The sequence below is a fragment of the Mauremys mutica genome, chromosome 3 (assembly GCF_020497125.1).
Source record: "Mauremys mutica isolate MM-2020 ecotype Southern chromosome 3, ASM2049712v1, whole genome shotgun sequence".
In the NCBI taxonomy this organism is placed as follows: domain Eukaryota; kingdom Metazoa; phylum Chordata; order Testudines; family Geoemydidae; genus Mauremys; species Mauremys mutica.
Window position 1 is genome coordinate 103,347,041 of NC_059074.1, and position 16,924 is coordinate 103,363,964.

At 41.5% G+C, this 16,924-nt stretch overlaps 1 protein-coding gene and 1 long non-coding RNA gene across 17 annotated transcripts in view; one reads left to right on the top strand and one right to left on the bottom strand.

Moving 5' to 3' along the window:
- Positions 1 to 1,468, bottom strand: part of AHI1 (Abelson helper integration site 1) — a 180,434-nt gene extending 178,966 nt beyond the window's left edge. For 11 of the 14 annotated variants that reach the window (XM_045010770.1, XM_045010772.1, XM_045010771.1 and 8 more), the window contains exon 1: positions 1,082 to 1,148. The gene's annotated coding sequence lies outside the window, so the exon portion shown is untranslated. Of the gene's footprint in view, positions 1 to 730; positions 747 to 1,081; positions 1,149 to 1,191 lie in introns of those variants that run through there. The other 3 variants (XM_045010769.1, XM_045010767.1, XM_045010768.1) reach the window with 2 other exon arrangements.
- The window catches only part of LOC123366898, a 116,719-nt gene continuing 100,892 nt past the window's right edge, over positions 1,098 to 16,924 (top strand). For all 3 annotated transcript variants that reach the window (XR_006578221.1, XR_006578222.1, XR_006578223.1), the window contains exons 1-2: positions 1,098 to 1,761; positions 4,672 to 4,827. This is a non-coding gene — a long non-coding RNA (uncharacterized LOC123366898). The remainder of the gene's footprint in view (positions 1,762 to 4,671; positions 4,828 to 16,924) is intronic.

Genomic DNA, 16,924 nt, shown 5'->3' on the forward strand with positions numbered 1-16,924 from the left:
CTCCCTCAAAGAATTCTAATAGACATGATTTTCCTTTATAAAAGCCATGTTGATTCTTCCCCCAACAAATCGTGTTCACCTGTGTGACTCATAATTTTGTTCTGTACTACAGTTTCAACCAATTTCCCTGGTACTGAATTTCGGCTTACCAGCCTGTAACAGCCAGAATGGTCTCTGGAGCCTTTTTAAAAAGCTGGCTCTGCAGCACAACCTGCGTTGCCAGTCAATCTCAACTTCACCACCAATATTTGGGGCCAGAACTGTTCTGGGCAGCATGGCCTCATGACAGCAAGGGGAGACATCCCTAATTTATTTTCCTCCAAAGAGGCAAGGCAGGTTCGCATGGGGAAGAACAGGTAGGTCTGCGCTGGCAGGCTGAGTGGATTTCACTCCCTGTAGGGCAGGCAAACACCCTTCCTCGGAAACCTGTCCCAAGGGCTGGGAAAGCAGCAGGGCCCAGGTAAGGCAGGTGGGTTGGAAATGGCCTATAGCGTAGCAGTTCCCCTTGCCTTCCCTGCCACAGCCGCTCTACCCGCACTACTCCTGGGAGAATTTGGCACCACTATGTGTGAGCATAATTAATGTGCCATGCATAATTTTTTTCCCTAACTCCTTCCCAGAGCCTGCACCCCAAGCCCCCCAGGCCCCTCCCAAACTTCAACCCCTGCCCAGGCTCAGCCCAGAGCGCCCTCCCACACCCCAAACTCCTCATCCCAGAGCCCACACACACCCTCACTCCAAGCCCGGGCTGCAGCACAGTGAGGGTGGGGCAGAGGGAGAGAAGGAGGCAGGGGGTAGAGGGGCGGGGCCTCAGGGCAGGGGGCGGGGCAAGGGCGTTGGGTTTTGTGTGATTAGAAAGTTGGGGACTAGCCCAGCAGCGCAAGGCCAGTGTCACCAGCAGCCAGGGACCCATTGTGCAGTTACCGGGGCACAGGGAACGGGGAGGGGAGAGGCGGCCAGGCAGAGATGCAGCCCCCCCCGCAGCTCCCACTCCCTGCCCCGCTTCCCTCCTAACCCTCCCCCCCCCAGCCCCGATGCCTCAGCAAACGGCAGCGCGCGCGGGGCAGGGGCTCTCACTCACTTTGACCGGGTCTCCGGCACCGCCTCGAGCTAGGGCCGCTGCTGCCGCGGCTGCCCCCTATCCCCCCCCGCCACTTGGTTTCTTCCTCATCCCCCGCCGCAGTCTCTTACGCTAGTTTTGCCGAAAACAAACAACAGCTGCCAAGGAAACAACGCTCCGCAGAATGCGCATGCGCCAAACGTGGAGCGAACAGCTCCTTTAGAAGCCGGGCGTGGAGAAGCAGTGTACATCCGGGACTTTTTCGCAGGCTTCCCACCTCAACGGCAACGAAAACACATGCGCCACTACTGAGGCCCGAAGATGAAACGCGCGTGCGCGCCTCAGAACTCAGGGAGGCCGTTGGGGAAGGAAAGGCGCATGCGCCAGAGAGTGAGGCTGTGCACACTACGCGGGGAAATGAGGACAAGACGCGATGCGCATGCGCGGCGCGTGACGTTGGGGTTTATGATGCCTGCCGCGCCGCCCAGCCCAGCCAGGCGCCGCAGTGTTCAGCGCGGCGGTTGTTGGACGACGCCAGCGGTCTCTTCTGCGCGGGTTTAATACTCCCGGGGCCGACCCCTGGCGGCGTTGCGATTGGGAGGGGTCTGCCCGGGGCTCCGGACTGGAGAAGGGGAACCTCGCTCTCCCGGCCCCTCAAGTGACCCTTCTGGGCAGCCGAGGAGCGCGCTGCTGGGCACAGGGTAGGGCAGTGCACGCCCCTCTGCCCCAGCCGGGGGGGGGGGAAAGGTGGATGACGTAGGAAGCAATAAAGCGAATAATATTGTATTGTTTAAAACGCTCCCTCGACCTCAACATCTCAGTGTTAAAGCAGGGACAATATTTTGCAAAACGGGAACGTCACTGTATTTTCACCAGCTAGACTGTTTGTTATTTGGGAAAGTCCCAAATCGGTGTCTGTTGTTGCCCCTCTAATAGGTGATGGCCCAGTAAAATTCAAGTTCAAAAGCATGAAACTGGAAATCAAGCAAACCAAAAGAAAAACGTTTGCTAAAAACTGCAGAGAACAGAAAGTTTTTTTCAATATTAAGTCATTGGTTGATGGGAAGAAAGTTAAAATTTTTACAAGCTCTGTGTTTGCATTAACTATGAAAATTAACTTGTCAAAAGAAAGTCTCTGAATGAAAGAAATCATGGTCCCCACTGAAGTCTGTGGGAATTTTGCTATTAACTTCAGTGAGGAGACAATTTCAGTCTGCCTCAGTTATAAATAGCACAAACAGACTCACATATGTCAGTAAATGCCCCAGTTTTTCAGTGTACCTACACTGGTAATCTGGAAACTCCATTCTCAATGTAACCTCCTGGCAATCAGCATGACATTTGTTCTAACAGGGAATAAATCCTTTCTGGAGTCATATCCCAAAAAAATCAGCACAATAAATGATGTCATTTCTCATTTATAGAAGTTTTCTAGGAAGGTCAAGATTTCCAGTACTAGAAGCCCAAATTCATCCCTGCTGTAATTCCACTGAAGTCAATAGAGTTACATCAGGGATGAATATAATCAAATCTTTCCAAAAGCCTGGTTAAATGAAATCACACACCTTTTAAATTCCAAAGTCAGTTTTCAACTAACTCCATGCCATTTGTATCACTTCAGAGATGCCACTAAAACATGTATTCCTGGATGACAATGTCACTGTTCTCAAGGATACAGCTAGAATTCAGTTCCAGGAACACAGAGTGAAACCTATAGCCAAGTATATATATAAAATATGTATATAAAGGCTTTTTCCAAGACTTTTTTAAAAATTGGCAGTGTTGAGTAAATCAATTATATGAAGAATCCCATCTCCCCCTTTCCTGCTTCCTTTCCCCAATCTAGGCTCATTTAAGCTGGCAGAAGAATTCTAGTTTGAAATTAAGTAACTAACTTGCAGATGACAGAAAATGGGGCAGTGGTAAATAATGAAGAGGACAGGTCACTGATAGAGCTATCTGGATTGCTTGCTAAAATGCATATTGCAGGGGTTCTCAGACTGGGGGTTGGGATCCTTCAGGGGGTTGTGAGGTTATTACATAGGGGGTCACGAGCTGTCAGACTTCACCCCAAACCCCGCTTTGCCTCCAGCATTTATAATGGTGTTAAATATATACAAAAGTATTTTTAATGTATGGGGGGGTCGCACTCAGAGGCTTGCTATATGAAAGGGGTCACCAGTTCAAAAGTCTGAGAACCCCTGGCATATTGTTCGTGTCCAGTTTAATATGGCTAAATGTAAATATCAAGGAACAATGAATGTAGTCTGTACTTATAGGATGGGGGACTACCCTGGAAAGTAGTGACACTGAAAAAGATTTAGGGGTCTGAATATGATCTCTCAGTGTGACACTGTGGCCAAAAGAGCTAATGTGATCCCATTGATGGATAAACAGGGGTCTCTCAAGTAGGAGTTGAGAGGTGGTTTTACCCCTGTACTTGGCACTAGTACAACTGCTGCTAGAATACTGTATCCAGTTCTGGTGTCCACAATTCAAGAAATATGTTGGAGAGGGTTCAGAGAAGAGCCATGAGAATGATTAAAGGATTAGAAAACATGCCTTATAGTGATAGGCTCAAGGAGCTCAATTTATTTAGCTTAACAAAAAGAAGGTTAAGGAGTGACTTGATTCTAGTCTATGAGTTCCTACACAGCACTCAAAAGAACTACTCACATGAGTAGTAAGGATTGATGATCAAGTCCATAAGATTTCTGAAAGCTTAGGTCCTACATTTGTCAAAGTTATATGCAACTATTAAAACACATTTTGTTAATCTTAGTACAATTATGACACTGTGACATTACCCAGAGTACAATCTGGACTGATGAACAGATTTGTTCCCTCAGTTCTTCAATCTGGGGTGCCTTTTACATTGCTTCCTGGTGAGAGTTACCACTCCTGGTCTATTCACAAACAACCTCCAGCATGTTAATTACTCCCAGTTATAGTATAACTGCTATAGCCAGCCACTCTTGAATTACACTGCACAGAAACACCACCAATTCCCAGTCCCAGAATTTCCCCAGAAATGTAGGTCTTGTACTGCCCAGCTCTCTTCTGAACAATACAAACTCATATAAAGTCTGCCATTTTATTAATAGAAAATGATATGCACAAATCCTATTATCCCAAATGGAGGTTTCCTCGGACACTTCAGTCCAAACACACTGGTTTAGGTAAATCACTGAAACAAGTTTATTAACTATAGAAAGATAGATGTAAAGCGATTACCAGTAATGAGGCATAAAAGTCAAATTTGTAACAAAATTACATAATAGGTTATTTTACCTTGATAATAATTTCTTCTTCTTTATAATATATTATACAGTGGGCAGGTTACAAGGCCCAACCAGTGTGATTTATATGACAACAGCCACAGTGGAATTTGTTAGTAACATTGGTCTTTTGAAGTAATACGGCAAGGGGGGAAAATATAAAAAATGTTTTAGCTTTTCCCCTACTATATTATACAGTTGTAATTTTAAAATGAATATGTAAGAGCAATGAAAGCCTTTAAAAGCCTAAGATTATCACAAAATTATGGTAATTTTAGGGCTCAATCTTGCAAGGTGCTGAGCACCCTCCACTTCTTGTACTGTGCTCTGCAGGGTCAGGTTTCTAATGCTATGAAAGGAGCAGTCCTTGACTCTGGCAATCTTGTAAACTGAAGTCTCTTAAAGAAGAAGAAGTACAACACAATAATTAGCCGTGCAAGCTTACATACACCTTCCTACCCAAGTGCTTCAATGTCTAGGAGTGAAAAGGTAGGTTAGTTTCCATACCAGTTCAATCTTTGTGGAGATGCTGATGTTAGTGATTGCAATTCAGGAAGGCACTTAAGCACTTTCCTGAGTAGGATTGAAATTAAGTACATGCTTATGCATGCATAACTTTAAGCACATGCTTAAAACACATTGACTTCTATTGGACTTACGCATATGCTTAAATTTAAGTACATGTGTCATAAATATAAAGGGAAGGGTAACAACCTTTATGTATTCAGTAACATAAAATCCCTCCTGGCCAGAGGTACATAATCACTTACCTGTAAGGGGTTAATCAGTTCAATTAACCTAGTTGGCACCTGACCAGAAGGACCAATGGGGAAAGAAGATACTTTCAAATCTGGGGCAGAGAAGGTTTTTGTTGATGGCTCTTTTTGTTGGTTCCCTTTCTGGACAAAGAGAGAGACCAAGCAGGTAAACCAACTCTAACAAGAGCCTGAAATGATACTTCTAAAATTACATAAATTGTAAGTAATAGCAAGAAAATGCATTAGATTATCTTTTGTTTTAGCTCGTGAATTTTCCCTATGCTAAGAGGTAATTTTATTCCTGTTTTGTAACTGGGAATCAAAGTCAGAGGGGACTCCTCTGTGTTTTAAATCTTATTTACCCTGTAAAGTTATCTTCCATCCTGTTTTTGCAGGTGTGATTCTTACTTTAAAAAAAAAAAAATCTTCTTTTAAGAACCTGATTGGTTTTTAGTGTCCTAAAAATACAAGGATCTGGTCTGTGCTCATCTTATTAACCTATTTGGTTGGTATATTATTCTCAAGCCTCCCCCAGAAAAGGGGATGAAGAGGTTTGTGGGGATATTTTTGGGGGGATAAGGCTCCAAGTGGCCCCTCCCTGAATGTTTGTTTAAATCACTTGGTGGTGGCAGCAATACCGTCCAAGGATGAAGAAAGGAATCTGTGCCTTGGGGAAGTTTTTAACCTAAGCTGGTGAAATATAAACTTAGGGGGTCTTTCATGTGGGTCCCCAGATTTGTACCCCAGAGTTCAGAGTGGGGAGGGAACCCTGACAATATGCTTATGGTGCTTCCTGAATAAGGGCAAGTATCATTTATCATGGTAGAGTTGTTTGTTTTTGTCTTCTTAATGTGGACACCTTTTCTCCATGAGCTAACATTCCTAAGATCCAGAAGCCCTTCAAAATTTGCTATGGCATTTCACTTCACCAAAGCCATATAAGCTACCTTTGAAATCACAGTTTCTTGTATTGAAAACTTCAGAAACAAACATCTGGAAAGACTCTAGTCCATTTGAAAGCCTTTTTTAGATTCTATCCAATTTTATCCAATTTCTGGCTTTCAAGTGCTTTAAGAAGTTCAGGCCATGGCTTCTTTAAGGTACCAGATGTGGAGACGGACTGAAGCTGAAACCAGAAGTTAGCAAACCACTGAGCTCTAGTATTTTTAGGGATTTTAAAGCTTCTAGAATTTTAATTGGTAATTTTATTATTCATTTTAAATGGACTTTATTTAAATGAATTTAGTCTCTAAGGTGCCACAAGGACTCCCCGTTGTTGTTGCTGATACAGATTAACATGGCTACCACTCTGAAACCTGTTTAAATTGACTGTAATTAAATAAAAAAAAGTTGTGAAAAATCCCTTATCACTTTGTATTCCAGTACATTAGCTACATCAGCAGTGTATGGCATGACATAATATATACAACTTAAACATAAGGAATTAGTTAAATCTATTTGTTTAATTGCCAGAGAATTGGGAGTCAGGAGTCGTGGGTTCAGGTCCTGCCTGAGTCTGACAGTCTTACTGGGTGAAATCCTGGCCCTGTTGAACTCAATGGAAAGACTTCCATTGACTTCAATACGGTCAGGATTTCATCCACTGTGTCTCCTGGGGCATGTATTGTAACCTCTGTGCCTCACTGTCCTCATCAGTAAAATAGGACTAATATGCATTAGCTCAGGAGGCTGTTGTGATACTAAATTAATTAATATATGTAAAGCAGTTTGATATCTCGGAAGGTTTTAAGTGGCAAGTACAATTATCCCCCTCAACACTAGGTGGCAGTATAGCAACACATCTCATCTAATTTCTTAAATATTACCATAAGACTGGCTCTTAAATTTTCAACAGTGGGTAGAAAAATACTGTGTTTGATCTTTTTAGCATATTACTATTTCACTTATACAATTAACATATCATATTGCCAGTGTGGATACATTTTAATTATTTTCATCTTACACTACTTACGATACCATTTTAAGGGAGACTAATTATGAAGAAAGTTTTTTTATCTCCCTATTGTAATTAACTGTAATTAACATTTCCTTTCCAGATTACTTTCCACTGAACAGTCTTTCCTTAGAAAATCCTAGAAAAGATATTCTTTTATTCTATTTGTTTTTGTTTTTTTAAAATCTTGCCAGACATCTTTATTTTGTTTAATCCTCTTGTACTTGGGATGCATTTGGAGTTGTTAGTTCTTAAGGAGATTTTTCTTTTCTTTTTTTTTTTAAACAGATATTCTTTACTGTAGTCATCCAAACCTTCAATCCTGTCTGTTAATCGCATGTTGGCTATTGCACTAGAATATTTTATTCTTTGGTATTTCAGTAAGATGTGTTTTAAGTTGCCATCTGCATCAGAATGACTATATGCCCAAACAGGGGTCCCAGTATTTAACTTTGAAAGCTCTTTCACATTTCTATTGTAATGCAGTCCTGTCTTTGTTGGATTCTTACTAATTTTTGGTGAAGTCTGATTAGAGCTTCACAAAAAAAGTGAATGATGACACCTAACACTATGAATTTACTTGGTTTCATTATGATCGCTATATTTGGCCTACATTTGCTGGAAGGTATGCTTTATTGTCCATGATTTATGGTTTCACACTGAAACCATTAAAAATTCTATGATTTGATACTGACAAGGGAGTAATGAACTTGTGGACCTAGCCTGTTAACAGTTGTTCCACTTGGGACAATCTGAGTCCTACTGACCTTTTTGCAGGTGTCTCATGAACTCCATCTGGATACAACAAGGAGAGAATAGTCACTACCAGCACTCGCAGCTATCTTCGAGACACCACTGACTTCCTGAGGAAGTGATCTTCCAGAAAACACCAGATCTTTGGTGATCTTCCAGAAAACACCATCCTAGCCACTATGGATGTAGAAGCTCTCTACACCAACATTCAACACAAAGATGGACTACAAGCCGTCAGGAACAGTGTCCCCGATAACGTCACGGCAAACCTGGTGGCTGAACTTTCTGACTTTGTCCTCACCCACAACTATTTCAGATTTGGGGACAATTTATACCTTCAAGTCAGCAGGACTGCTATGGGTACCCGCGTAGCCCCACAGTATGCCAACATTTTTATGTCTGACTTAGAACAACACTTCCTCAGTTCTCATCCCCTAACACCCCAATTCTACTTGCGTTACACTGATGACATCTTCATCATCTGGATCCATGGGTAGGAGGCCCTTGAGGAATTCCACGAGGATTTCAACAATTTCCATCCCACCATCAATCTCAGCCTGGAACAGTCCACACAAGAGATCTACTTCCTAGACACTACAGTGCAAATAAGCGATGGTCACATTAAACACCACCCTATACTGGAAACCTGCTGACCACTATACTTACCTACACACCTCCAGCTTTCATCTGGACCACATCACATGATCTGTTGTCTACAGCCAAGCTCTAAGATACAATCACATTTGCTCCAATCCCTCAGACAGAGACAAACACCTACAGGATCTCTATCAAGTGTTCTTAAAACTATAGTACCCACCTGGGGAAGTGAAGAAACAGATTGACAGAGCCAGAAGGGTACCCAGAAGTCACCTACTACGGGACAGGCCCAACAAAGAAAGTAACAGAACGCCACTAGCCATCACCTACAGCCACCAACTAAACCCTCTCCAGTGCATCATCAAGGATCTACAAGCTATCCTGAAGGATGATCCCTCACTCTCACAAGACCTTGGGAAACAGGCCAGTCCTCGCTTACAGACAGCCCCTCATTCTGAAGCAAATACTCACCAGCAACTACACACCACACAGCAAAAATACTAACACAGGAACCAATTCTTCAACAAAAAAAACTTCAAAAACAGATTCCAATGAGCAACTGCAGAACTGGAATTAATTTGCAAACTGGACACCATCAAATTAGGCCTGAATAAAGACTGGGAGTGGATGGGTCACTACAAAAACTAATCCCCCCCCCCTGCTGATACTCACACCTTCTTGTTAACTGTTTGAAATGGGCCACCTTGATTACATTAGCCTCATTAGCACTACAAAAGTGTTTTCCACCCCTTCTTGTCAACTGTTGAGAATAGCTCACTTCCACCTTAATTGAATTGGCTCATTAGCACTGACCCCCCCCACACTTGGTAAGGCAACTCCCATCTTTTCATATGCTGTGTATTTATACCTCTCTACTGTATTTTCTACTCCATGCATCTGATGAAGTGGGTTTTAGCCCACGAAAGCTTATGCCCAAATAAATTTGTTAGTCTCTAAAGTGCCACAAGGACGCCATTGTTTTTGCTGATACAGACTAACACGGCTACCACTCTGAAACCTTTATAGACAGTAATCTAGGTTTGAACAGGTCTGAGGTAGGAAGCACCAAGTTTGGGGAGAAGGCTTGGGCTGGAGATTATTGGGTTTTTATATTAACTTGTTAGTACAGCCAAACCCCCAAAAAGCCAGGGTAAGTTTTGGCTGGGTTTCAGGGTGTTTTGAAGCAGCCTGGGAAACCAGGTGAAACTCAGCAACTTGAACCAAGTTTCACTTTGAGATGTTGAGTTCATTTAAATCTGAAACTCAGCGTGAACAATGAACTCCAAACATCATGTGGCCAGGCTGAACTGTGACTCCAGTGGTGCAACTTACCTCTACAGGATGTGGGATGAGCTAAACCTGTGCAGCAGAGAGCCTTTACTGGCATTGTCTACATTAGATGAGGTTTGTGGTAGCATCATACTCTGGTGTCTGGCCGCCAAATTTGAAAACCCCAGTTTAGCCAAGGTTTCATTTCACAAGTGATTTACTTAAAACAACTGATCTTGCTAAAGAAACAAGAGAATTGTGAGGATGTGTGTTTGGCACCAGTTCAAATGAAATCAAAATCTCAAAGTAAAACTTGGTGAAGACTGCATCCAACTTACCAGAGAACTTTTTTTTTTTTAAAAAAAGAACCAGTTAGATGAAACAAAGACTCAGTGAGTATAGAACTAAATAAAATGCATCTTTTTTTAGGGAGGAATGTGCAGTGGAAAGCATTTTTGATAATGCTTATAGCCTTAACTACCCCCCATCCCCCATAATCAGTGTACATCCCCACTGTAGAGAAGATACACTCTCTTTCGCTCCTCCTCCTCCTCTTGCTTTATCATCTTGAGCAAAAAACTTGTACTCATGTGGTTGGAAACATACTTATCTAGAACTGCTCACTTTTCATTCTTTTTCAGAAGCTTTCCATCTTCCCATCCCCTTCTCCTCTATGTACAGCTTCAAGGCTCTACCCTTGGCAGGCTTCCCCATATATCCTGGCCCTCTGTAACATCTTTATCACTAGTATCTATAGTGTACATCATTTGTGTGCAGATATTGCTCAATTCCATAACTCTCAGCATTTTCTGTCACCCACTCATGTCTGCCTTGACTGTCATCTCCTGAATGCAACCATAATTTCTTATTATTTAATCCTTCATAGAATTAAATCCTTCATGACAAAAAAGAAAAATCTTCTCTTTTCTATTCTCTGATTTCACTGTTCCCTATGCTAACTCAGACTGCTTCTAAAGCCAGAAATCTAGGAGGCATCCTTGATCTTCCCACCTCTCTTTATCGTCTACATTCCATTTGTCTGTAAAACTCTCTCTAACCTCTTTTGGAAGACTGTCTACATTTGTCCTTGCCCCTTCTGAAATTCTTGGCCTTGCCATTACCACTTTCCTTCTTGACTAACACAGCTCCTTTTTTATGATTTTCCTAAATCTCCACTTTGTAAACATCAGAGAATCTAATAGGAGCAAGAGAATAGTGAGTGAAGTGAGAATAGTGTTGGACGTCTCACTGCAGGAAGTCGAATCTTATTACCATTGTCCTCTGTCACTGTTTCTATGTCAATACAAAGCAGGGGGGGAAACAAAACAAACAAACAAAAACAGTGTGGGACAAAGACACAGCAACCAAACCACAAAGACAAAAGTATAGGATGAAAAAACATTGTGACCAAAACCCTATATATGCAAAAACAATGCAAGTGGAAAACTTAGTTTGCAAAAGCATCACCAACCATAGTATTGCAAAAGAGAAAATAGCAACATTCACTGACTTATTACTGAGTTAATCTATTATGTTGTTTTACTAGTTTATCTACTTGATGTTTCTATTGGCAATGTTTTTGCAAAGTATGTATGATTTTTATATGCTTTGTGTCTTTTTGCTATATTTTGGTTCCTATACTCTTTTTTTTGGCAAATGTTTTTTTTTTTCCTCCTTGCTTTCTACTTAGTTCTTGTGACCCAAGAACTCCTTAATGCCAACTGGCCAGGGGGTTACAGAAATTTCCTTATTTTATGCACATCCTGGTTCAAAGAATGTCATGTGAGGTCTTAAATAAAAGCTGGAGTCACACTGGTCATTAATGTTGTTGTGAAATGTATGTGCAGATACTATGTAAGGAGTTTTGTATATACACTGAAAATACATTCTCAGAGTCTATATCAAAGTCTGAGTCCCCAGCAGAGTTGACAAAACAGGTTTTCTGTGAGACAAATGTTTGTTCACCTATCTCTTGGTGAAGATGTAAATTAAGCATTATAAGCTTACACAATGGATGTTCTTTTGCATACAAAGTCAACAAAGAAGTGAAGTCAGCAGGAAAGCAGCACGCAGGAAAAACAGCCACAAGTGGTTATCCTGTCTCTGAGTAAAGACAATGAACTTTGGGGGTATAAGTAGAAGGCAAAGAAGACACCCCCTCATCCTGCACCTAGAAAATAAGGAGGTCGTGTGTTTACATCCATTAAAACAGCATCTCAGCCAACATTGGTTGAAAAGCTGCAAAAGGTTTCAGATGAGCAACTTCTTTAGACTGGAGGGTAACTTAATGTTTAGTCCAGGGATCGGCAACCTTTGGCATGCAGCTCGCCAGGATAAGCACCCTGGCAGACCAGGCCGGTTTGTTTACCTGCTGCATCTGCAGGTTCGGATGATCGCGGCTCCCACTGGCCACGGTTCGCCGCTCCAGCCAATAGGGGCTGTGAGAAGCCGCGGCCAGCACATCCCTCGGCACGCGCCACTTCCCGCACCCCCCATTGGCCTGGGACAGTGAACTGCGGCCAGCAGGAGCTGCAATTGGCCAAACCTGCAGACGCAGCAGGTAAACAAACCATCCCGGCCTGCCCGGGTGTTTACCCTGGCAATCCGTGTGCCAAAGGTTGACGATCCCTGGTTTAGTCTATAAAAATGTTAGATATAAAACTAAATCATAACATTTGTTCCAATATCCTTCCTCACTATCACTTGAACCTTAAATCTTTGATAATAAACTTATTCTTTTATTCCACTATAAATATAGTGAAGGGCTGTGATATTAAGGAAAGTGCTGGTCCTGAGTTGAATCTTGCAAGCTGATGAGTTCTCTGGTCCTTTGGGGACAGCTGTCCGGGTATTTCTGTGAGTAGCCAGCGATAGGGGCGGGATATCACAGGAGAACTCTCCAAAGGGATTCAGGAAGTGGGGTGCAGCTATTGTTAACCTGCAAGACAAAGTAAGGGCTGGTTTAGCCCAGAGGAGAGTGCCTGAGTATCTAAAAGGCTGGTGGTGTTAGGGAGCTGATCCCAGCTAAGCACAAGCTAGACTTGCTCATGCTGAAGGCAAGGGATAACAAGGTGACTCACAGTCCTGGAAACTCTGAAGATCATCACAGTTCTACCTGGTTTCAATAGCTTTCTGTCCCTCTCCATCTCAAAATTGCCCGGTTGGTTTTAATTGTCTGTTCACTCTAGTCTTCCAATCTTGGTCTCCTGTCCATCTCCCTCCTAGAACTTTCCACAGTTGGAGTAATTATTTTGTATTGCCCCTTTTCTGAGTCTCTCTCTTCCAATTCCTGCTGAGTCACCTCCTCTGTATCTCTCTGAAGCCTTTCTTTCCCTCTTTAGTCTACAGATGACTGACTTTCTTTGTGGCACATGTGTGTACTACAGTTTGGTTACTGTAAATTGTACCAAATAAGCCATTTGCCAGTATGAGTTGGCAAACAACACTCATCTACAAGGTGACTCATCTTTGATATTTCAGTACACTGATACATAGAGTCCCTTTGGCCACCTCTCACTTTCCCCAATTTTTTTAAAGTCTGTATTCTGTTGCCAACTTGCTCTCACTTTCTCTTTTTCAGTCCATGTGGTCTTCCCTGCTAAATGATTTACTTGTGAATTTTTGGGTGATTCTAAAGAATATCTGAATCCTCACTCACATGTAACTCTTTGGAATTCCTGTTATAAATGATGGCTATGATATGACTTATTTTTCACTCTTCAGCGTACATTGCCATGAATGGTATCAGTGATTTTTACATGGCTTTTGCCATTTGCTTGTATTGCTTGAATTTAGCCCTCTGTGACATGGAAGAGCTAACATCTCCCAACCACTAATCAAGTGAGTTATAGAACAAAAAAGACTATTGCTATATATATATATATATATCACATCTGGCAAACACTTCTACTGTTGTCTGAAATCATATTCTCCTTGTTATCAAACACAAGACAAAATGATATTTGGGACCCAATTCTCCACTGCATTGCACCTTGTGTAGTCATTTATATTAGTGTAAAATGCTATTAGATCAGAAGAGTAGCATTTGTACCCACTTTGCACAGGTGTAAATGACTATAGAAGGTGCATTGTAGTGGAGAATCAAGTTCTTTATTTTCTGGATAAATTACATTATTCTAATGTTTCCTCAAATTATATCATGAAACAATCCTTCAGATTTTCTGTTTTCTTGGTTTTTCAGCATACAAAAGTGTGCTTCCTCTGATAATCTTAGTCCAAGTTAAGATTGTTAATGTAAACTTCATACAGTAACAACAACAAACACTTAACTGTATCCTCCAAAACTGAGCTATATGCTGGTTGAATAATGATCTTGTGTACAAGCATTGCTGATTTGGAAATTCCTTCCATAGCTTCCTACAACACATCATGTTATAGGCAGAGAAGAATTTAGACCGACTTCTGCTGCTCCACAGTCAATTGGGGGACATGTCTGTTGATTTTCCTAAAATATCTACAAAAAGAACAGGAGTACTTGTGGCACCTTAGAGACTAACAAATTTATTTGAGCATAAGCTTTCATGGGCTACAGCCCACTTCATCAGAAATCTCTAAAATATCTATTTAGCCCAGATGTTTCACTTTTTACAAAAAAAAAGTACAATAGAATCACTGAGTGACATAGTAAAATATAATTGGACCAGTTGTAAAATTACATGCCTGCAGATACACACAAAATAATAATAAAGGTTCCTAGGCAGTCTAAGTGCAGTAGTACCTTCAATGTAGATGAAAGCTATTCCATTTGTTTCTATCTGCTAGACTATGTTTGATCAGATTTGCTGACCAAAGCCTGTCAAAGGCATTCACTTCCATCTAGTAATGACTGCATTGCAGTTTATGAACTTCAGAACCCTGTTTGGAGAGGAAGGGAGATGGCCTGGTCTTCTTTTAGAGTCACTCTGTGAAGGAAGACTTGTGCCAAAAGCACTTTATGATATATGAGAATAAAACAGTCAATCCACTAATCAGGGCAGACATTTCAGACAAGAAAATCACTATCACCTATAACTTAATAAAGATAGGATACTTCAATTTCATATATTATCAAGGGTCAGAGCTCTGATTTCTGTTTTTAAAAATACCAGTACGTATTTACAATGTCACCATGCCCCTTAGCCAGAAAGGAGGAAAAAGCTCTTTGCCACCATATATCTGTTGTTTTTATTGCCCATCTATAAGGTGTTGTGCAGTCATCACTGGAATCCATGGAAGCTGAGAATGCCCAATATTTATCTCTCTGTGGGAAAATATCAGTCTCTTCTTTTGAATGGAAACATTGCTGGACAATTCGAAAGGAAAGTTTAACTAACAAAGAATGGTAAAGGTCTACTAGGAAAATATATTTTCATAGCATAAAACACAGTATTCTTTTTACACTTATTCCTTCATCATGCTTTTTGGCTTACTGTTTTTAATGAGTATCTGTATATTTGAAGGTCTTGTCTTTCTCACTTTACTCACCTGGACAGTCCATTGACATCGGTAAAGCTACTCGAATGACAAAGACATGGAAGATTTGGCCCTTTATGTCAGATTGGTTACATTGGTAACATTCTCGCATTCGACCCAGAATTTCAGAGCGTGTACAAACCCTGCTCTGGACCAGGGCTGGAAGGGTTCATGATCTGACCTGCAGTCATCTCTATGTAATGTCACCTGCCCGAAATGCTCCAGCTGGAAGGAATGAACAGGAGGGAAACAGCAAATATAAGGCAGGAAGTAGGCTTTAGTGGGCTGGCTGCTTTGGCAGAGAGAGGATCTTTAGTTTGTGTGACTGAGCAGCGTTGCACCTGAGGGGCCTGAGGAGCAAAGCCTGACTGGAGAAGTGGAAAGGAGCAATATTGCTTCCCTGAGGGGAAAGGAACCATGGTTATTTGTCCATTTCGTAAGTGGGAAGATTGGTCAGGTTTCCTTGGGGCAAGGGAAAGCCTAGTAATTGGCTGCATGTGGGTTTTTCCCTCTGCTATGTACAAAATGTTTATAAAAACCTGAGAGACATGAAGGGGCTAAGAATGAACTAGAGAGGGAAGAATTTCTCTTCCGTACCTCCTGCTGAAGTATGTTTGTTTGTGGCTCCTATGATGGCTTGTTGCTCCTCTACAGATAGGGTGCAATGCAGCTTCTTAACTCTTGCTGCTTCAGTTAATAGATTTCTGCAAGCCTTTTTCTCCAGTTTTGGCTCGTGATTTTTATCCCCTGTGTTTTGATTTGAACTCCCTGTTCACATAAACTGCAAAGTTAAAATTACCTGAAGATACAGAGTCTTTGCCTTGGAGTCAAAGTTATACAAACAAAGCCAATGAGTTTCATGTGGCTTTTACTCCAAACTGACCCTTATGAGTCTTGCTTGAGTTCTGGGCTTGCAAGACTGTGTTTTCATTTACACTAAGGTTCCTTTACACCACTCTGGCAGTGTAAATTACATTTGTTCCCAATGCTGCCAGAGTGGTGTAAAGGAACCTTAGTGTAAATGAGAACCGAGACTTGTAAAGTTCAGAGTTTTAGGGTAGCTTTGTATAGCTCCACTCACAAACCAGTATTAATGGTGATCCACTATAGGACTAAAGGGAATGCTGCATTGTTAAAGGTGTTTTCCTTCAGGGTAGAGTGTCTAAAGTCTCTGATGGCTGTGTTGTAGATGGATGTTAAAGGTCCAAAGGCACTCTTTGAAAGGAGTAGGCAATGATCTGGAATATGACTCTCAATCGTTCTCTCAGATTTTTTTCTCATGTCCAGAAATGTGCTGACCATGTTTAAAAATAGTCTGTTTTTCAAAAGGTTTATGCCCAGAAATGCATCTGTGTAGCTAACGTGCACACACATGACCAGTTATTGCATTTGCACATGAAAATGCCTGCACAAATTGAGCATGAGTACATATGTATATAGCATGTGCATAAGCACTTATAACATTGAATGGATGCTAGATGACTTTTAGAAATCAAAAATTTTAAGACTAAAACTTCTGAATCATCTCTACCTGCAGTCACTTCACTATTGATTTCTCACTCACTACCATTTAGAACACTATAAAATGTAGTTAAGTATGACAGGCTTTACAGAAATCAAAGTAGTAGTCTGTTTTTATTTAAAAATGTCACTTTACTGCTTTCTTCCTACATCATTGGAAATACCATATTGTGGAACAAACAAGCTCTTTTTCTTCCCTGGTTTAGGACACTTGATACAAGTTAAACTATCAAAATGCCAGATTTATTTATTTATTTATGCA